Raw genomic sequence first — 16,456 nt, forward strand, 5'->3', positions numbered from 1 at the left:
CACCTCTCCTCTCCTGTCTCTCCCCTCCTGCTTCCTTTTCAGCCAAACAACCCAACTCCTGGGCTTCTGAGCATACCTGGCCATGATCTGTACTTGCCTCCTGCTGACTCTCCAGGGCCTGACAGGTGCCTGACACCATCCGGGGCTCTGCACACCTCAGTCAGTGTGTGCCTTCATGGGCCAAAGCGTCGAGCGAACGCTCTAGAAGCCACTGTGGCATTGGCGTCAGGCCATACCCTTATTTTTTTCCAGAGCTTATATTCAAAATGCTTGTTCTGCAGGCCCCTGGATGTGCCAGGCATTAACCCTTTAGTTGCTGGATTGTGAGGAGGTTCTGCGGGGGAGGGAGATGGCATCAGTGCTGGCGTCAGTGCGTGCAACCGGCTGCTATCGAAGCATCTCAATGTTTTAGCGATTGGTACCGCCCAGTCCTTCTCCCTGGAAGGCTCTTTGTCTCCCTGGGTGCTGTATCCTTCCTGTGTCTCCCCAACTTCCCTGGCCCTTGCCCTGTAGCTCTGCCAGCCACCCCCAGCCCAGCTCTCTTGGGAGGCTTTTATTCTGAAGCCTGCATGGGGCCCATGTGACCCGTTTTTCCCAGGTTTGTCCACAGGGCTTGGAAAGCCTCCCTCACCACATGGCACCATGGACACCCATCTGGCCCAGTTATTTTTGCTTAAAGATCCCCTGGCCCAAGGACCCCCCCACCCTCGGGATGGGGATATGGAGCTCAGAGCCCGCCCTCCCCATCCTGCCCTAGTGTACACTAAGCAAATGACACGGGCTGCATGTAAAACTGAGACCTTTGTCCAAATAGGCTTGCAAATGGGCTTGGCTTTTGAGATGACAGTTTAGAAAATGGAGGGTGTTGTTTCAGGTGCTGAGAATTCCGAGTCCTTGGGCTGATGGGAGCTGGGTGACCTGGCACTGGGCATCCAGCCTCTCTGGGCCTCTGGGTCCTCACTGGTCAGGTAGGATAATAGTCTCCAACCGGGAGAAACCCTCTCTCATGTGTTCATTGCTTCGTGTTTTTTATAGCATGTTTTACGGTTAGCTTGTTGGATGCCCATGGGGTCCAGGGAAAACCATCTTTGAATATGTGACAAGGTTTGAAATGTCTGCAAGGGAAGCAGTAGAATGGCTGTAGTGAGCCTTCCATAGAACTAACCCTGCAGGGGTGTGTGGGTGTGGCACTTGGCAGTTCTGAACCTCAGTGTCCTTGTGAATCACATAGGTGCTGTTGCCGCCAGCAACACTGCAAGAACACAGGTAAAGCTTCTGGCCAGCCCATGGTTCCCACGTCTGGTTTCCCATCAGGTGAAACATTGGCACTTCTGACCACATGATGTAAGAAAAGCCGGCAGGTCATTCTCACCAAGCCCCGGTTTCCTCATCTGTAAGAGAAATAATGCAGAGAAGAGAAAAAATACACACGGCCGACCTTCAAAAGCAAGATGCCACTATGCTGCATTCTTGGGGGAAAGGGTGGCAGATGACTTCCAAGTTCAAGAAAACAACTTGATTAATTTTTTGTTGTTTTTGTTAAAAAGGGGAGACCTCCTGGGAAAAGTCTGATAGAAGACATACATACAAAAGCAGTAAACTACTTTTTCAGAAAAAATTATGGGCGTTGGCCTCTCTTCCCTCCCAAGCACTTACTGACATAGAGGGGGGGAAAATGTGTGTGTGTGTGTGTGTGTGTGTGTGTGTGTGTAGTATACTCCTAAAAGGCCAAAGAGAATAGCAAGGACATCAACTGGTGAGAGAGTGCAACACTCTATGGCAGGCAGGGTTTGTCTGCAGGAACAGTAATGCATCTGGAAAGACAGAGGAACCACACACGCTGAGGGGAATACCAGTGAGGGTAGATGCATGCACCCAGAGACCCAGCAAGGTCCAGGACAGGAGGGGAGCAGGTGAGAAGGAAGGCAGGAGACAGCTGAGAGTGAGCAGCCAAGGGCTGACCCTTGAGCCTCCTGGGGAGATTTATTCTCTGAAGATGGCAGAGAGGAGACTCTTAGGACACCAAGGGACCTGTAGAGCAAATGGCAGGGATGGGACACGGGCCCGAGAGCAGCGTGTTGGCTGGAAGTCAGCATTCCCAAAGGTTAGAGCATCCTCCCACCCCCAAGCCGCCCACGCCTGTCCCCACACTTCAAGCCCCAGAAGACCAGAGATGAAGAGAGGTCCCAAAGCATTGAAAGAAGAAAGAAACCATGAATACAATGAAACAAAAATAAGATTGATACTGGTACTTTTTCTCAAGATCTATACAGGATGCTAGAAACCAATGTAAAATTGCCTTTATATTCTGAGGTAAAGTGGTTTTCAACAAATAAACCTCTACCCATCTAACTTCAAACAAGTGTGAAGATAAAATGAAAGACATTTTCAGACATGCAAGGATTCAGCATTTACCGCCAATGCATCCATTCTTAGGAAGATGTTAGAGGATGTGCTCCAGCAAAATGAAGGAATAAAACAAAAAGGAGGCCCTGGCATCAGGAAATGGTGGTTACAACACAGGAGAATGAGCACAATGGGGAGAAGCCTCTGGAAGGTATGAGGAGACCCAGAGGGCAGCCAGCTGGGGCTTGGGGTGGCAGTCAGAGGACTTGGGGGGAAAAAAGTACATTAAGTAGAGTAGATGGTAAGTCAGGCAACATGATGAAGCATCTGGAAAGAATTGGCAATGTGTTGGGAGCCAACATCTATAGTTACATGGCTGAGGCCTGTAAAGGCCCACTGGAAGATCGCCTCTGACATAGGATATCAGTTATACCTATAATATTGGCATGTGATTAGTGACCAGTGTGCATACATGGCAGTAAAACTTATAAGTAAATCTCTATACACCTGATGGAAAGTTGCACAGCAGAATTATTTTATATGACCTTGTCCCTTCTAAGTTGTACTTCTTTCTCAAGACATTTTTAAACTTCTATTTCCTGGTAGACTGGTTAGTCAGCTCTTGTTCCGAAAGCAGTTTCCCCTAGGGCTAAGATTAGAAACTAAATTACCATAATAGTTTTATCGCCCTGCCCCTAGTTTTCTTTTGTTTCGTTAATTACCGAAACTCTGTCTGCTTCAACCCATAACCACCGTCATGGCGGCCATGCATTTCCTTGTTCAAGAGTGTGACAGCTACTATTTGATTTTTAGAGTAGACTTGTTAGGATAAAATATATACATATACACTCATAGTTGCGTAAATTTATGCTTGCTGTTTTGTTTCCTTTTGCTACATTATTCAAATATAATAGTTACTATAAGATTTATAAAAGAATTAATGATGAGGTATTAGCTTAATAAGATATAGCATAGTATTAAAGTCCAATCACTAGATCATATAAGAATTAAAGTTTAGACATATGAAACTCATATGAATTATAGTAAAGTTTGGTAGTTTAAGAATAAGTTTTAACTGAATTATAAGGCATTACGTTAAATCATAATAGGTTAATAGTATAACTAACAGCTAAGTCATTTAAGTAAACTTATAGATTATAGTATAGTGTTAAGTTGATAATATTAATCGTTAAAAAATATTAGGAGTCAATGAACTTGGATTGAACCTAGAGTTAACTTAGAAAGTTTTTTGTATTAATCAGGGTTTAGAACAAAGAGTATAATATGAATGACTTATTGAACATTATGGAAAACACTTTGAACGATCTGTATTGAAATTGTGCACCTGTGACCTTAATGTGGGTTTTGTGAAGCACGACAGGCATCATGGAATTCGAATTGTTTGCTTGGAACTTGCAAATCTCGTGATGGTCTTGTGATGCATAGTTTGTAAAGCGCGATATGCGGAACTTGTAGGCCCCCAGCAAGTGATTATCACACTGCTGGAGGGTATAGAAAATGGTATATAAGTTGGAAGGAGTCCGAATACAATTTGGCTTCAGTCCTGATCAGACTGTTCCCAGAAGAACTGCCTCTGAGTGGTCTCTTCTCTCTGTCCAGATTCTCCGGTGTGGGTCCTAACTCACCCTCAGTCGGAGCGGGTCTCCAACAGCAATGTATATGTTTGGAACATTCTGGCAAGTAAAAAGTCAAAGCAGTTATGGGAATTCATGGAAAAACAAAGATTGCTCAAAAGGAAAAAATTAATCATAATACACATGATGACTATTAAATGAATAATATGAATGGTCATAAATATGTACACAGGATTCCTATTTTAACTAAAAGTAATGATATAAGTACTTGTAAGGGATAGGGAGAAGGAAAGGTAGTGTGTGTGTGGGTGTGTGCATGTGTGTGCACACTTACATATGTGTGTCCACAGGCAACACAGGAGATCCATACATAATATCTAAAAATCAATCAATAAATCAAAGATAGCAATATAAGCTTTTTTTTTGAGTTGGAGTCTCACTCTGTCGCCCAGCCTGGAGTGCAGTGGCCGCTCCCGGCCACTGCAGCCTCAACCTGCTGGGCTCTGGCGATCCTTCCACCTCAGCCTTCCAAGTAGCTGGAATTACAGGCATGCACTACCACGCCCGGCTGATTTTTTGATTTATTGTAGAGATGAGGTCTCGCTGCCCAGGCGGGTCTCGAACCCGCGGGCTCAGGCAATCCACTCACCTCAGCCTCCCAAAGGCGCGGAATTGCAAGCTGAGCCACCGAGCCCAGCCAATATAAGCTTTTAAATTAGAACTGTAGAAGTATTCAGAGGAAATAGTGGCAAGGTTTTAAACAGTTCCTTTGTGGGTAGAAAGGGAAGAACAGGGACTTACCGATGTTTTTCTTGTTTTAGTAAACTAAGTCCTTTTTTTTTTTTTGAGTTGGAGTCTCACTCTGTCGCCCAGTGCAGAGTGCGCTTCTGGCCACCACAGCCTCGACCTGCTGGGCTCCAGAGATCCTTCTGCCTCAGCCTTCCAAGTAGCCGGAACTACAGGTGCGTGCTACCATGCCCGGCTAGTTTTTTATTTATTGTAGAGATGAGGGCTTGCCAAGTTGCCCGGGCGGGTCCCGAACCCTCGGGCTCAGGCAATCCACTCACCTCGGCCTCCCAAAGTGCTGGGATTACAGGCTGAGCCACCGAGCCCGGCCAACTAAGTGCTTCTGGATTCAAATATTGGCAAACCAATGAAAAGCAGCACCAGGTGTGGAGTCAGAGCCACTGAACGAGGCATGGAGCCTGGGAGAAAAGGGCCATGTATGGGGGAAGGGCTGCACCCGGGTCCAGGCCTCCAGCCCAAGGACCAAGAGAGTGATGAGAAGTGTCCTGTGGTGGAAGAGGGGGTGAACGCCTACCCCGGTCATGTGTACCCTCTGCCCTTCCACAGAAGTCTGTAACTGTGTTTTGTGGAGGCCGAGGGGCAGGGCCAGGCCCCACACGGGACAATGCAGACCTCTGGGGGCCCAGGGTGCAGGTGGGAGTCTGTGGCTGTGGGAGCAAGGAGAGATAGGATCCTTCCTCCCCCTCATCACAGAAGAAGGGGCTTTTGGAAAGAGTTGAGGGATTGCTGGGGAAAGCCTAGATCTTGCTTCGAAGTGGAATGGGGAAGGGATGACCCTCCCGTCTCACTGGTCTGAGTGGTCTGAGCATCAAACGTCATCCTCAGGGTGAAGCTCACTCAAAGGTCAACACGAAAGCCGTCGCATCATCATCTTTGTTGTCACCCTGGGGGCTTCAGGGCTCCCCCGTAACAATCCAAACTCCATTGTCTTAAACACCTCTGTGCGCCAGGCAGACGTCACAGTCCTAATCCTTGTGCCACCTTTCCAGGGGGAGGTGTGTGGAGTCCTTAGGAGACGTAGGAGTTGATTAGTAGAGAAGATGTGGGGAGGGAGAGGAGGCATCGGAGTGGGCACAGGCCCCGGGCACAACGGGGTGGCTGCCTGCACCGTGGGTTTGGGCTGGTCAGGCTGGAGCCCAGCTGAATGGGAACGATGTGGGCTCATTTTCCAGCCACGGGGATGTCTCAGGGACGTGACGCCTAGGAGTTAGTCAATTTAGGAAAGGCCTTCCCAGAGCCGATGTGGACCACAAACCACAGGGCCGAGATGGGACAGGAAGAGCAGGGAGGAAGCTGTTGAAATAGTTTGGGCAAGAGAGGGGGATGTTTAAACTGAGACCCGGTGGCAGGGATGGAGAAGGCAGGCAGTAGGGGGGACCCTTAAGGAGGCAAAATATGTTCCTGACAGATCAGCTGTAGCAGGTGAAGGAGACCAGAGGGTCCAAGGTGACTCCCAGGTTTCTGGCTTCAGAGGATGGTGGCAACAGAATGTGGGAGGAGAAGCCGCAATGCCGGCCTGGAGGGGCTAGGGGACAGCTGGTGGGGGCGGGGGTCCAGGAGGCATTTGGGGCACACAGGCCTGGAGCTCAGGGAAAGACTGGGGAACCTTTCATGTGCAGATGGTGACAGCGTGCTCAGGAGTGGACGGAATCCACCCAGAGAGTGAGGAGGGTGAGAAGGTACCCAGGAGGCAGATGGAGAAGTGCCCCTCCAGGAAGGAGATCTGACACTTGGGGGAAGGTGAAGGAGTGAGTGGTGTAGGGGGAACTGAGACAGCAGTGTGGACTGTCAGCAGAAGCCTGGGTTGGAGAAGGACTCCAGGTGAGGGCTGGGGACAGGGGTGCTTTGAGGCATTGGCCAGGAGGCTGTTAGTGGAAACAGGTTGTCAGAGTCATAGGTTGGAAGGACAGTTACATAACTTGCAGGACTTCGAGTTGCAGAGCTCTGCTCTGGGGTGCAACTCTGGGGAGGTAGGGCTCCCTGGCAGAGCCATATTGTGAACAGGAGAGAGAGAAAGAGCCCCTTTAAAAAGAGGGCAGGGTTCATGAGGAGGAGGAAGTGTGTTGCATCAGCCATCCGGGTCCAGGCCAGACCCAGCAAAGGGGAGGCCCTGGGACCCAAAGCTCAGTCCTCCCGCACGTCTGCCCATCTGCATTGCCCCTTCTTCACTCCCTCCCTTTCCTCCCTCCCACAATGCTTGTAGGTCTTGTTTCAGACACTGGTGATTCATGGATGAACATGACTGGGTCCTTGCCTCAAATGAGTCCATGGTACATAATCCTCAGCAGGAAGGGGTGGGAAGGTGAGAAGCTGCAAGGAAGGTGGCAGCCGGGCAAAGGAGCTGGGGAGGGGGCTGCCCCAGTCTTCAGGGGAAGTCTCTCACCAGCTCTGACTCTTAGGTGATGCAAAGAAGCAGAGGGATGAAGAAAAATCATAAGATCAGAGAGGAGGGAGAACAGCGAGGGGAATGCATCCAGAGACGTCAAGAGAATCTACTGGCAAAAAGGAGGAGGGGGAGGGGAGGAAGATGTGCCCTGGGCTGGGGCCAGAGGGAGAGCCTGAGCGAACAAGAGGCTTCAGAGCAGCCCCACAGGGAGGAAGAGAAGAGGCCCATGGCGGGAAAGGTTGGCGCTCTGTGTTAGTTACCATTTGGAGGCAGGATGTGTGTCCATGCCGGCACTGGACAGCCTGGAGCCACAGCTTTGCTGCCGGCTATATCTTGTTCTCTTTTGGTGTCTTTGGGAAAGCCAAGTTCCAACAAGTCTGGGCTGTGCAAATCGCAGCCAGAGGAGCCCTCTGTTCCCGGGGCAGAGTTTCAAAGGCAGTGGCGTTGTAGAGGCAGCAGGAACCAGAGGTAGCTCCCCGGAGACCAGGAGACCTTCAGTGGCTGCTCTGCCCCACCCTGAACTCACCTTCCTGTGCTCTTCTCAGCTCATCTGTCTTATCCCCCTCTGAGAATTCTTGCAAGGGAGACTCTGCTCTTAACCCTGGTGCAGCGTCCACACAGACCGAGGGCCGCATCTGGCCTGCTGGGTTTATATATATATATATATATATATATATATATATATAAAGCTTTTTTGGAAGACAGCCATGCACATTCCACTATTTATTGTTTATGGCTGCTTTCATGCCATGACAGCAGAATTCAGCAGTGGTGACAGAGACCAATGTCCTGCAAAGTCTAAAATACTTGCTCACTAGCCCTTTGCAGAAAATGTTTGTCAATCTCTGCTCTGGTATATTTGGTAGAACACAGGTTCAGCAGCTGCAACAAAAGTAAAAGTATCAGTGGCTAAAACACAATCGAAACTTCTTTTTCACTGAACAATCTGAACAGAGACCCAGGCTCCCTCTGTTGTGTTGCTCAACCATTCTCCATACTTACCCTCCACAGCAGGGGGAAGGGGAGGCGGGAGACAGAAGATACACCTTCTTCCTTTAAGGAACCTGCTGGAAGCTGTGCCATAACTTCCCCTCCCATCCCATTGGCCAGCACGTGTCACATGGTCACAAGTAGCTGCAAGGTAGATTGAGAAATGTCATCTTTAACTGGGAAGCCATGACTCTAGCTGTATCTCAGGGACTTTGATCACTAAAGGAAAAGGGAGAGTGGATTGTGGGGGATAGTCACAGTTTCTGCGACATATCATCAAGAAGGACAAAAGCATAGAGCAAGGAGGGGAAGGATTGTGCATTGCCTGCAGGACAGCGGAATAAAATGTGTAACACGTCCGAATTAGTTAGGTGTCAATAACTAATCTGAAATGCCTTCTTCCTCCACTTCCTTATTCAAATATTTAGTGGGGGTCTTTATAGATAAATCAACTGAGGCTGAGGTTGGTTGAGTGAGTTGCTGAAGACCCATAGCCAGAGAGTGAGAGTTTTCTCTTCCTGGCTGCCCTGCTTCCCTTGGGACACTCTTTAAGCTGAGAGCTGGGTCTGTTGCCTGCTAGAATGGTTGGGCTTGGAAAAAAAAGAGAAGGCACACAAGTTATTTCAACAGTGAGAATTTAATATAGGAGATTGATTAAATAGATTGGGGAAGACTGAAAAAGCAAAGGGGAGGTAACCAGAGATAGGAACTTCAGGAAGCAGCCATCATCCCTATAGCTGTGGGCACAGATGGAGAGGAGGTTTTCACAGCCCTGTGAGATGGAACTCGAAACTTCAGAACTCTGAAGAGGAAGAGGAGTGAGCTGGTTCTGGGAATGTGGAAAGAACTAGAAACTGGAACTGCTACTGGGACCAGCATGGCTTCCAGGGCAGGGCAGTTGGGTCCAGCTCCCAAATATAATGGAGCAAGCCTATGCTACGCCCAGTCCTTCTGGTCTCCCTCTAGTGCCCCCTACTGGCAGAGACTAACAGAAATCGACTGGCAGAGCAGAAAGGTGGTTTGGAGTCACAATCCCAGCACCACAAAGCAGGTTTGAGCCAAGAGGAAATATTTCACTCAGCAGCCAGAGGCCTTGATTCATTCACACCCCTAGTCGATTCTGACCTGGAGCTAGCATGAACCGGGTACCTTGGAGCATTCGTCTCCTAAAATATTGGCTGGTGGAAATGCAGAATGGTACAACCATGCTGGGCAAGAATTTTCTTATAAAGTTAAATGTCTATCTGCCATATGACCCAGCATCCCACTCTGAGATATTTGCCCAAATGAAATGCAAGTGCATGCCCGCACAAGCGTGCATGCTCAGTGATTGTACCCCCTTTGTCTTCACAGCCCCCGACTGGAAATGTCCCTAATGCCCATGAACTTGTGAATGGAAAACAAATGGAGATACAACCATAGAATAAAATACTGTTAAAATATTGTAAGAAAAAGAGTAAATGACTGATGTACACATCAACCTTGATGGATTTCAAAAGCATTATACTGTGTGAAAAAAAGAGGCCCAAAATATTACCTACCCTGTGCTTTTATTTGTCTGAAATTTCAGAAATGGCAAAATAGTGTGATAGAGCCAGGTGAGTGGTTGCCAGGGCCTGGGGGTGGAGCAGGAGATTGACTGGAAAGGGTCATGAGGGGTCCTTGAGCTATGGAAATGCTCTATCTTGTGACTATGGTGTTGGTTACACAGTCTCAAAACCCAGGGAATTGTATACATTAGGTTGGTAAGTTTCATTGTATGTAAGTTACACTTTGGGAAAAGCTGATTTTATAAAATGGAATTAGAATGCTGTTATGGTGATTTCTCCACTTGCTCTCAATGCTATCCTCCTGTGAGCCCCTCCAAGCAGGAGACCCAGGGATCTTACAAAAACATAAATCTAATCAGATTACTCCTTGTTTAAAAGGCTCAGGTGGTTTCTCTTTCTGCCTTGAATGAAATCCAGAGAATCACTGTGACCTACAAGTCCATCTGTCCTGCTCACTGACCTCAACACTTCTAGGGCCTGGAGCAATAGTACACACAGAGGCCCAAGTACCACGATTCTAAATCTGGACAATTATAAATCAAGCCAATCAACTGCTCAAAAGCAAGTTCCAGCCTCCTACCTTGACAACATGCCTGCGTGACAAACTGTAGAATTCTTGGACTCCTTAGAGTTCTGTGCCAGAAGGTGATGTCATTGAGAAACAGACCCCAGGCCACAGCCCGCTCCCCTTACCTTTCCACCCCTGGCTCCATCTGGAACTGTGAGGTTCCCTGCCAGGCCTTTGTAGACATTTGTGTTTGCAACCCCTGGGGACTGAAGATAGCATTGGAGATGGAGTTAGGAAAATTGGGTGCTAAGCATCTGTCTCTCGGTTTCTCCTTGAGTTTTACTTATCTCCGTATGTGCATGTGTGCATCAGTGTAAGCATGAGTGTATGTGTGCCTGTGGGTATATGTGAGTATGTATATGCGTGAATGCATGTGCACATGTGTACATGTGTCCGTGTTGTGCATGTGTGCTTATCTGTGTACCTCTGCAGCGGTGGGAACTACCCGAGGGGAGCGCCCATGCAGTTTGCATCTCTGTGACCTTTATACAGAGTGCAGAGTGGATGCTAAATGCTAAATGCTAAATGAATACTTGTGGAGTGAATAAATGAATGGATAAATGAATGAATGAGGGCCAGTAGAGCACAGTTATTAACAGTGTGGGTTTTGAAGTCAGCCCCATCTGAGGTCCGGTTTCACTCTGCCGATCACAAAGTCACCCTGGTTTATGCTCCTAACCCCGTAGAGCCTCGGTTTCCTTATCTCCAGAACAAGGAAAAGAACAACCTATTTCATGGGGGTTGGTGTAAAGATTCAGTAAAACAATCGGAGCCAGCATGCATCAAGCCAGACTGTGGGCCAGGCGCTGTCCTAAGGGCACGGCACATGCCAGCCGGCTGGCCCCTCCTGGCAATTTTGTGGTGTGGGGGTGGGGATACTGGAAACTCTCGGTGCATCTCGGCTGTTATCATATTTATGATCCCAGAGAGGAGATTCAGGATTCTCAACCCAAGGGGGCATCTTCTCCTGAGGGCTGCTCAGATTCTGACTGATGGGGCCGCCTGGAAAGATTGGTTGGATCCAGCAGGCTGCCTCTGTCTGGCCAGCTATGACTTGACCCTCCATTGGGACCGGTCCTTCTAGTGTGGCTGATGACCTTCTTCCTCTAGAGGGCGCTGCAGAGCGGGGACTCGGTGCCTGAGTCGCGGCGCTCCCTGGTGGTCGTTCCCGTCAACATTTTGTTGCTTGCAAAACCAGTTCTGCAAGTTGAAGTGTGGGTCACCGTTACCCCGCGTGGTGACAGCGAATGACAGACCGGAGAAAAGTTGGAATTTCATGTAAGTTGTGTGATGAAGGAGAGCAAGATATGCACAGGGAGAATGGAAAGGGAAGGATCAAGCCACATCAAGGAAATGATCATCAATAATAACATTAACATCTACTGAGCACCTACCGTGCACAAGGCATTGCACTAGCACTTAACATTCATTGCCTTACTTAGCACACCTTAGTAGGTACGTGTCTCAAGAACAATGACTTTGCTTCATTTCGAGCCAGGCACACAGTAGGTGTCTGGTGCATAGCAGGTACTCTAATACATTTTTTTTTTTTGAGTCAGAGTCTCACTGTACTGCCCAGGCTGGAGTGCAGTAGCAGGCTCATAGCCACTGCAGCCTTGACCTACTGGGCTCAGGTGATCCTTCTGCCTCAGCCTCCCGAGGAGCTAGGACTACAACCGTGTGCCACCATGCCCAGCTAATTTTTTTATTTATTGTAGAGATGAGGACCCACCAAGTTGCCCAAGCTGGTCTCGAACCCCTGGACTCAGGCAATCCTCTCACCTCAGCATCCCAAAGTGCTGGGATAACAGGCACGAGTCACCACACCCAGCCCACATTTTGAAGAATAATCCTGTGGGGCAAATATTATCTCCACTTAGAAGAAGGAACACGGAAACAGGAGGTTGGAGAGCGCACAACCAGTGTCAGGCAGGGCCAGGGCACGTGCCATGTGCCATGTGCCTTGTGCCAGGGTTTCTCAGAGAAGGGTGGGCCCTCTGCCTTCAGGGAGCTTGCTGTCTAATTGGCCACACCTCACCCGCCCTGTCTTCAAATACTGCAGAGGGGCCTGCCAGGGATGGCTATTTGTGGCTCAGGGAGGAGATCCAGTGAAGCTCCCCTCATAAATTACAAAGAGAGACACATGTGGGTCAGGATTGGGGAATTCAGTGTGGAGGAATCCCCAGGAATCTTGCTCGGTCCAATCAGGGATTTTCCTTCTCTTTCCCAGGAGAGTGGCTGATGTGGGCTGTGGGCATTTGCTGAATGTCCCGAACAACCTCCCCGGGCGTCTCCTGGTCCTGCAGGAGACGCTGGCCTCTCCCCCATCTCAGTGCTCTAACTCTTGTGCCGGAATTCTCCCCCCTGATCCCTGGCAGCCCAGAGGCAAGTTTCCTCATCTCCAACATAGGGTCGATGGTTTACCTTGCACATCCTAGCGCCTGCATGAGGAAAGGTGCGGGGCATTTCTGTGATTCACATGTCCCCTCCCCATGCAAGCTCTGGAGCCCCCAGGTGTGACCGGAACATTTTAAACCTTTTCTTGGACATGAGTAATTTATGTAATGCAGAGATGCCCGCCTCTGAATGGCCTCTGGTATTTGTTTTTGAGTCTGGTTTTTTTTTTCCAGCATTTTGTCCTCATCATCATTGTCAGGCTGTCACCTAACTGTCACTTGTACCTGGCTGCCTTAGCGGTTTTCTTTCTGCTGCTGTTTCAGTATTCTAGGTTGCTTGGTTTGGGTGTGTTTTCATACAAGCCTGGAGGCAGGGAGGCCAGAGGTGCTTCCTTCTGTGAATAAAGTAGACAGGTGTCAGTGCCTGGACTTTGAGCTGCCAATTCTGGCCACTCGATGGCTTTTTTGTTGTTTTACTCACAGACTGTGGGTAGTGGAGATGACCAAAACCCGGGTCTCCATGCGTGAGAGGTCACTTCAGGCATTTCTTTGTACCTGCCCAGAAAGGCTTCATAAATCCATCCTCAATGGAAGGTGTGAAGAAGTTGACTCTTCTTCCCCTGCCTCATCCGCCCACAACCCCCAGCCACCAGGAGTCCGCAGGAGGGATGGGGGCAAAAGACACAGGAACCGCAGCAGCAGCCGCAGGATGGGAGCCCACTGCTGACAGGGTGTCTGGCCTCAAATTACACTGTATCAGAGCTCGGGCATAAAATTAGCAGCAGTGTTCTGTGTGAGAGGAGCCAGAGAAATACTCATGTTCAGCAGAAAGGGAGAGAAGGAGCGGGGGAGGGGAGGGGCTGGCCCACCGCAGGCTCCGGGGTCTCCCCTGGACACCCTTGGCTCCCTCGAGGAGGTTGCCCAGTGGCTGAGTCAGGGCTCTAAGGAGGAGTCTTGGAGTGCTGGGGGAAGGGGTTTGGAAGGCAAGACTTGAAGGAGCCTGGGGGGGCAAACGTGAGGGCTTGTCCTACCCAAACTCCCTCTCTCTCTCTCTCTCTCTCTCTCTCTCTCTCTCTCTCTCTCTCACACACACACACACACACACACACACACACACACACACATAGATGTACACATGGGAGACTATTTAAAAAATGACTAAGAAATTCTGTATGTCACTTTTCATTCATTTTTCTTATGAATTCTTACCACACGCCCATCAGGTCAGCCTGCGTTACAGATTAGTAAAGCAAGGATGTAAGAGGACATGCCAGCTTGCCCAAGTACCATTGCATGGTGTGTCTGCACATTCTGCGCCCACTTAGATCAGAGCATCTAAGATATTCTCTCACACTCACAGTGTGGCCACTGTACACGTGACCTGCTCTTTTATCGACAAACACACACCTGCCTGCACACGTTGTGTGAGTTTAGATGCAAATATGTGTTTTCAGCTCTACACATATGCTACACACACTGTTTACACAATCACTTCCCAGCTGGGGCTCCCATTTTCTTGCTATCATTGTTTTGCTATTTCCTGTCTTTTCTGACCAATCATAGGCCAACATCTTCCTCTTCCTCAGTTGTGGCTAGGTGCTGGCACTTCCAGACACCAGCCCCTAAGAATGCTACTCCCTTTCGTCCTCATGTAACTGTTTCGCCCACTAGCCCAGCGACTCATGGATCCATCGTGTGTATTATTTCTAGCTCTTCAGGTGTGAATTCTTCTATAAATCGAGTCTATACAGTCTTTTGCAGGGTGTGCGTTCTTTACAGGATTTGTAATTTTGGTTGGTGAGCTCACGGGGCAGCACCTACAGTCTCCCTGACTCCAAACTATTTTTATGTAATGCTTTGGCTTAAGATTTCTGCTCCACATGGGAAGTTTATATCTGGGCCTCACACCAGTCATGTCAGGCTTGAGGCTCTGATCTAGTACACACAGCCCTCGTTCCTCCCACAGCTTGGGAGAGGACTTCGGCTCCTGCGGTGATCCCAGGCTGACAGCTGAGGGACTCTGTCTTCATAATCACTTGTGACACCCGACTTCACACGGAGAGCTCAGATTTGATTTCCTGCCAACAGCGGGACCTGTCGCCAGGACCCAGTCCTGGATCTGGCATTCGGATCTCAGCCCTAACAGTGCATGTCCATCCACTCTTGGTTTTCCCACTTGTAGAACAATGTTGGTAGCTACTAAGTGGCACAAGCCCCTCACGGGTGTAGGTTCCTGCCCCCTCCTCTTAGACCCTGGAAATTACACCTTCTTGCTGTTGAGCTGGAGTTTGTAGGTTTAAAATACTTAACCTCGTGTTACATAGTATCTTTTGTCTGCATGGAGTAGGATGGGAAATCCCCCCCCCCTTCTATTCCCTTCCTCTGTCTTTCTTTGTCTCTGTCCCCCAAGGAGTTCATAAGGGAACCTGGTTTCACAAGAGCCCTCGGTACCTGGTTGGCTGAGTAAAAAGAAGGAAATCCTCATTGGGTCAGGGCTGGGGCGCTGGGCCCAGAGCAGGTTCCTTCCTGGGGAACCTGGCTCCACCCCGAGCTCTCTGTGGGGCAGTAGGTCCCTTGGGTGGCTGTGCGAGCAGAGATGAGGCTCAAAGGAGAGCTCAAGGCCGTCAGAGCTCCCCATTCTTGGAGAAGACAGACCGAGGGATCCTAAGAATGGCTCCTATCCTGGCCCCTTTGGGAAGTAAGAGACCTGGGGTGGGAGTCCCTAGCTCCAGCGTCAGAGCTGTGCTGACTATGTACCCACAAACCCCTGTCCAAGTCCTGGGGATCCTAAGGAGGCCTAGGTTAGGGCAGAGGGAACAGGAAGGCCTGCCTGTCAGAAAGGCCCAGGCAGGGACGCCCGCGATGTCAGGGCTCAGCTGTCCTCATCTGCCACCTCCCTTCACCATCTTTCTCCCCATGTGTGTGACCCAGGAGTGAGTGGGGATGTGCATATGAGTGTGTGAGTATGTGTGTGGCTGGGGGTGGCTGGGGGTGGCTGTGCCCGTGGCCCCTGTGGACTTCTCGGAGCGCCCCCTTCAGAACCAAATAGCCACACGTGTTAGAAGGGGCCGAAGCTGAGACACGGCTGGCCAGGAAGGCACGAAACACAGGAAGACACAAACAAATGTGAAATGTACAAGATGGACAAGAGCTTTGCGGTGAAAACACAGGGATCTGTGAAAGGGTGTGATGGTGGGGTGGGGGGCTGGCTTGATTCAGGGTGAGGGGCCAGGGAAAGCCACACTAAAGGGGTGACTTCCAAGGCGAGACCTCAAGGAAGCAGTGAAGAGAGAATTTTTTTAAAAGTGAGAAAGCAGGATTTATTGAGAGGACAGAGAAGCTTCCACAGCAGGAGGCGACCTGAAGGGGTTGCCCCGGAAGAGAGCACTCTAGCAGAGGGAAAAGCATGCTGGAAGGCCCTAGGGGCAGGCATCTTGGAACAGTCGAGAAACGGAAAGGAGGCCAGTGAGAAGGAGGGTGCTCAGGAGAGGAAGCTGGGGAAGCCTCAGGGCATCAGAGGCAGGGAGAGGAATTTATACTTTCTCCCGATACAGGGTGAAGTGGAAGAGTTTAAACAGAGAGGGCTGTGATGAGGTTTGTGTGGTGAGGCTCATTCTGGGCTGGCAGCCCTATGGAAAAGTTTGGTTGGGTACCGGGTCTAGGGATGAGGAAGAACAGCCCAGGGCGCCAGAGTCAGAGCCTAATGGGAGCCCAAACCAACCTTCACACTTTAGGACTACAGAGGTTTGAGGAACCAGGGGACTTTCCTGGAGGTGGCGGCATTTGCTGGGCCTAAGGGGTGGCAGGCAAGGTGGAGG

This window comes from Carlito syrichta, unplaced genomic scaffold, assembly GCF_000164805.1.
Source record: "Carlito syrichta isolate Samal-C Ts95f unplaced genomic scaffold, Tarsius_syrichta-2.0.1 Scaffold302307, whole genome shotgun sequence".
NCBI classification, from domain to species: Eukaryota; Metazoa; Chordata; class Mammalia; order Primates; family Tarsiidae; genus Carlito; species Carlito syrichta.